Genomic DNA, 6,421 nt, shown 5'->3' on the forward strand with positions numbered 1-6,421 from the left:
ATAGATAGATAGATAGATAGATAGATAGATAGATAGATAGATAGATGGATAGATAGATAGATAGATAGATAGATAGATCAAGTATAAATACACAATTTAGGGTTATATACATTTGATGACAGACAGACCGACAGATAGATAGATAAAGTATCAATACACAATTTAGGGTTATATATATTTGATGATTGATAGATAGACAGACAGACAGACAGATAGATAGATAGATGACAGACAGATAGATGACAGACAGACAGACAGAGAGATAGATGACAGACAGACAGACAGACAGATAGATGACAGACAGACAGACAGACAGATAGATGACAGACAGACAGACAGACAGATAGATGACAGACAGACAGACAGACAGACAGACAGACAGACAGATAGATAGATGACAGACAGACAGATAGATAGATAGATAGATAGATAGATAGATAGATAGATAGATAGATAGATAGATAGATAGATAGATAGATAGATAGATAGATAGAGTATAAATACACAATTTAGGGTTATATACTGTATATTTGATGATAGATAGATAGATAGATAGATAGATAGATAGATAGATAGATAGATAGATAGATAGATAGATAGATAGATAGATAGAGTATAAATACACAATTTAGGGTTATATACTGTATATTTGATGATAGATAGATAGATAGATAGATAGATAGATAGATAGATAGATAGATAGATAGATAGATAGATAGATAGATAGATAGAGGTAATTTAATATTTATAATAATTACTGACTAGTCCATTTGTAGTCAATCAGAAATTATCTGCAGCTGATTGCAACAATCCCCTTAATTTAAGAAAACTGGTTTGTTGCAACTGATCACTAGTCTTTATTTTTGTAGAGTCAACACTCGCCTCCTCTGTAACTAGCAGCGACCAGCATCAGCCTCTCGCCCCAATCTGTGTTTACTGGAGTCAGTAACAAAATCTGCTCTCACACTCGTGAGTTGCTTGCATGAGATGAGAAACAAGTCGGTCAACCGGAAGGAGATGCTGGGCCCAAACCCCCTCACGAGGCCCAGCTGTCCGAGCCGCACGAGGAGCGCCTGCCCTTCTCTCCCGGCTCAGGGCGGCTAATCTCAGGCCTGCCTCCCTCCTGCTAGCGCTGCTGCTAATTGCTTGTGTCATAAAGCTCTGTGACCCAAATAAGCCTTGCTCCCCAAAGCTGCTGGGATAAGCCCCACTTTACCTCACCAAACCTGCTTAATAAAACGTCTTATCCACACCAACCCCTCACCCATCATGCCTTCTGCAACAAGAGGCTCAATACAGGAATGTACTAGCAGAGATGAAGGACGGTATACATTTCAGAGACAACGTTTAAGTAACAGTGAATTGTTCTGTAAACGTCTTAGATTAAAGGAACGGTTCACCCAGAAATGAAAATTTGCTGAAAATGTTCTCACCCTCAGGCTTGTTTATTCAGATGGAGAAATGTAGCATTTCATCACTTGCTCAGCAATGGATCCTCTGCAGTGAATGGGTGCCATCAGAAAGAGAGTCCAAACAGCTGATAAAAACATCACAATAATCCACACCACTCCAGTCCATCAGTTAATGTCTTGTGAAGCCAAAAACTGCGCGTTTGTAAAAAACAAATCCATCATTAAAACTTTTTAATATCAAATTGTTGCTTCCAGCTAAAATACGAGTCCTCCATGCATAATGATTCTTTCTCCAGTAATAAAATTATATAAAATAAAACAGTTTACATTTAAAGACTTGTGATGGAAGTCATTTTAAAGATGATTTTCTCAATATTTCGATTTTTTTTCACCCTCAGATTCCAGATTTTCAAATAGTTGTATCTCGGCCAAATATTATCCTATCCTAACAAACCATACATCAATGGAAAGCGTATTTATTCGGCAAATCTCAATTTCGAAAAATTGACAAAATTTTGTGGTCCAGGGTCACATATATTACTATTTAGACCCAACAATACACAAAACAACACAGTGGTTTCTTAATGTCTCTCAACTTACAATTCAGTGTGTAAAACACATAGTCCAGATGGTAGTTCTGTCTCTCACGTAATTTTGTTAATGATCTGCGATGATGACTGCATTTTCATGTTCATCTAGTGAAATTATACAGTGCATCCAATCAAACTCTATAGTATTTTGGCACAAATGCATCTGCCTAATTTCACTAGTTTCTGCCAAGTGACAGATGCGTTTGTGCCAAAATGCCATTGAGTTTGACTGGATGCACGGTCTTGACACCAACAAACAAACATAATATATATTGTGTGTTCTCCTCTTTTATAAAAGACGATATGTCTATTTAATTATCTTAACTATGCACAGCTATATTGTTAATCACGTTTTAGTTTTCCTTGCAGTCAATCGCCCTAGAATACAACCGGTTGAGAAGTACTGATCTTAAAATCAGCAGACATCTATCAGTAATGTATTTTCAGAGAATTATCACGTGTAGTAATTCATCTGCTATAGAATTTAGACTGAGAGAGAGAGACTTAAAGAACACAAATGTTGTAGATATTTGTAACTAGATACAAAACACTCTAAAAAAATGCTGGGTTGTTTCAACCCAACTTTGGATCAAATATGGACTAACCCAACCGTTGGGTTAAATTTTTACATTACATTTTTAACCCAAAAGTTGGGTTAGTCCATATTTGACCCAAAGTTGGGTTGAAACAACCCAGCATTTTTTAGAGTGAAACAAGTCAATATTAATAATAACAAAAGATCTCGTTCACCATTCAACAATAACAGTGTTAGTTCATGTGTAATCAAAGAATTACATGTTCTCACAATTTTATAAAAAACTTTCAAATCTTTTTTTTTCTTTTTCCTTCAGTTTCACAATAAGGTTTTCCCAGTGTCGCAACATTCATGCTTCCATTACTACACAACACTACACTCTTAAAAATAAAGGTGCTTCAGAAGGTTCTTCAAGCGATGCCATAGAAGAACCATTTTTGGTTCCACAAAGAACCATTCAGTCAAAGGTTCTTTAAAGAACCATCTCTTTCTTACCTTTTTATAATCTGAAGAACCTTCTTTCACCACAAAGAAGCTTTTGTGAAACAGAAAGGTTCTTCAGATGTTAAAAGTTCTTTATGGAACCATTTAGACAAAAAGGTTCTTCAATGGCATCGTGAAGCACCTTTATTTTTAAGAGTGTATAAGGGTAAACTCTGTTAAATAACCAAAACAGTCTTTTGACAAATATTAATTAGCAAAATAATATTACTGGAAACCAATGTAAAAAACACACTTTTCCAATATCAAAGAAAACGGGTTGTTATTTTTTTTCCAAAACAATGGACGATATATAAGCCCCATTCAGTGTTAAACACTATATCTTTTACAGTTGATGTAAATATCTGACATACGCAGTATTGCTTGTTCAGTCTAATCATCTGCACACTAAAACCTGTACATTCCTGCATTAATCTAATGTTGCTTAATTGTCATACCCTTAATTTAAACACTAATATGATTTTCAGACACCACTCCCCGTTTGTATAATATCATCAGGCTCTTTGAGCGTCTTTAGAGTCTTTATTAGCATAAAGGTGGCCTATCGACCTTAATATGTTAATAGCTTTACAACTAATCTCTGAGTCTTTACGAGACCTCGTCTGGTCAGTAACTCAAACACGTGTAGCGTTACAGTCACTACATGAGATACAGCTGCACCACATTTCTTATGTACTCATTGTACTTTAATACAAACCATCAGTAATTAGCTACTGCTTAGCAGGCAAAACATTTCTCAGATTAAGGGAAGATACTACAGGCTTAAACAGTGTTTTTTCATGCACTGGTCAGTTTTGAGATTTTGGGCTGTTTGGCTTTTCATAATCAGTTAACTAGAAAAGTATGATAATATAGTAAATTTCACCCGGTGTGTCTTGCCTTCAATTTGGGGGGGGAGTGAAAAAAAAAATTAAAATGGCATGAAAACCTCAATAAAATAGCATAACAGGCAATCTCTGGTGTGGCATGGTGCATTATGCGGTTAGTAATGGCCATCGCCGGCGGGAAACACAGTTGCCATTGGGGGTGTCGCCATATACCGATATTGACGATAATAGTGTTATTTAAAAAACAAAATTTCGCTATCGTGTTAATTAGGGGTGTCATGATATACCGGTATTAGCGACAACCATGATATTTCAAAAAGTACACAGCGCTAAACTCTCACGTGTAATTTGTTTCATTCACACCCGACACCAGAGGGCGCCATTGCACAGGAAGTTCACGAGGGAGACTCATAGGAGTAATAAAACAAATGACTTTCGCTGTAGCTGAATAAAATGCAGAAAGAAATGTTTGACTGATGAAACGTGAAGAGAATTGACACACGATTACAACAGTATATGGTTTTTCTGTGTTCAAGTCATCGCTGGCATTTTTCATAAGGATAATGTTTATTTATAATGCAATGCTAATCGACATAGTCTTTAGCACTGTGTAGAATACTGTACAGAAGCCTCATCAGTTCACAGAAAGAAGTTATTTCAAAACTCGACTGACACTATAATTCGAGTTTGGGGTAAAAAAAGCTTTAAATCAATTGAACCATTTGCTTCGCAAAATGATTTACTGATTCGAAATCACTCAAAACGCCACACGCTGGTGATGCCTGCTGGTCATAACGTGGTCATAAATGCAACAAAAACTCAGGCCAAATTATGCATAAATAAAGACCCAATGCAAAATGTTTAATTGAAATTACAATATATTAAATGCAATTAACAAATCATCAAATACTATTAAATATGAAGTGTTTTTATAACCTGTTCTTCTATTAATTTGCAGGACTTTTTGTTTGCTTTATGAAGGGCTCGTCTAAACATCTTTAACAACTACTCCCATATATAGACTTCTATAGAACAATTTCTCCTATAAGACTTCTATAGATATTGCGATATATTGTCACCGTGATCCCCCGATAATCGGTGCACTTAAATAGATACCGTGATATATCGTTATCGTGATCCCCGATAATCGGTGCACTTCAATAGATATCGTGATATATCGTTATCGTGATTTTAATAATTCTATGATTAATAATATTACCTCTTATAATAATAATTAATATTACATATAGCATGTAAAATAAAACATTATATTAAAATTATATGAATTATTATATTACATATACGACGTTCTGAATACATCGTATATTATGTTTAGGATATTATATTAATTTTAATATTCATTATTGAATATTTATATACAACAATTAAAAATACTAATTTAATGAGTATATTCTAAATATTATAATATATTTAGAATATTATATTACTATATACATTTTTATTGCATGAATATATGTAATAAAACAAATGACTTTCGCTGTAGCTGAATAAAATGCAGAAAGAAATGTTTGACTGATGAAACGTGAAGAGAATTGACACACGATTACAACAGTATATGGTTTTTCTGTGTTCAAGTCATCGCTGGCATTTTTCATAAGGATAATGTTTATTTATAATGCAATGCTAATCGACATAGTCTTTAGCACTGTGTAGAATACTGTACAGAAGCCTCATCAGTTCACAGAAAGAAGTTATTTCAAAACTCGACTGACACTATAATTCGAGTTTGGGGTAAAAAAAGCTTTAAATCAATTGAACCATTTGCTTCGCAAAATGATTTACTGATTCGAAATCACTCAAAACGCCACACGCTGGTGATGCCTGCTGGTCATAACGTGGTCATAAATGCAACAAAAACTCAGGCCAAATTATGCATAAATAAAGACCCAATGCAAAATGTTTAATTGAAATTACAATATATTAAATGCAATTAACAAATCATCAAATACTATTAAATATGAAGTGTTTTTATAACCTGTTCTTCTATTAATTTGCAGGACTTTTTGTTTGCTTTATGAAGGGCTCGTCTAAACATCTTTAACAACTACTCCCATATATAGACTTCTATAGAACAATTTCTCCTATAAGACTTCTATAGATATTGCGATATATTGTCACCGTGATCCCCCGATAATCGGTGCACTTAAATAGATACCGTGATATATCGTTATCGTGATCCCCGATAATCGGTGCACTTCAATAGATATCGTGATATATCGTTATCGTGATTTTAATAATTCTATGATTAATAATATTACCTCTTATAATAATAATTAATATTACATATAGCATGTAAAATAAAACATTATATTAAAATTATATGAATTATTATATTACATATACGACGTTCTGAATACATCGTATATTATGTTTAGGATATTATATTAATTTTAATATTCATTATTGAATATTTATATACAACAATTAAAAATACTAATTTAATGAGTATATTCTAAATATTATAATATATTTAGAATATTATATTACTATATACATTTTTATTGCATGAATATATATGCTTGCAATAATAATTGA

The sequence above is a fragment of the Sinocyclocheilus grahami genome, unplaced genomic scaffold (assembly GCF_001515645.1).
Source record: "Sinocyclocheilus grahami isolate Dianchi unplaced genomic scaffold, SAMN03320097.WGS_v1.1 scaffold481.1, whole genome shotgun sequence".
NCBI classification, from domain to species: domain Eukaryota; kingdom Metazoa; phylum Chordata; class Actinopteri; order Cypriniformes; family Cyprinidae; genus Sinocyclocheilus; species Sinocyclocheilus grahami.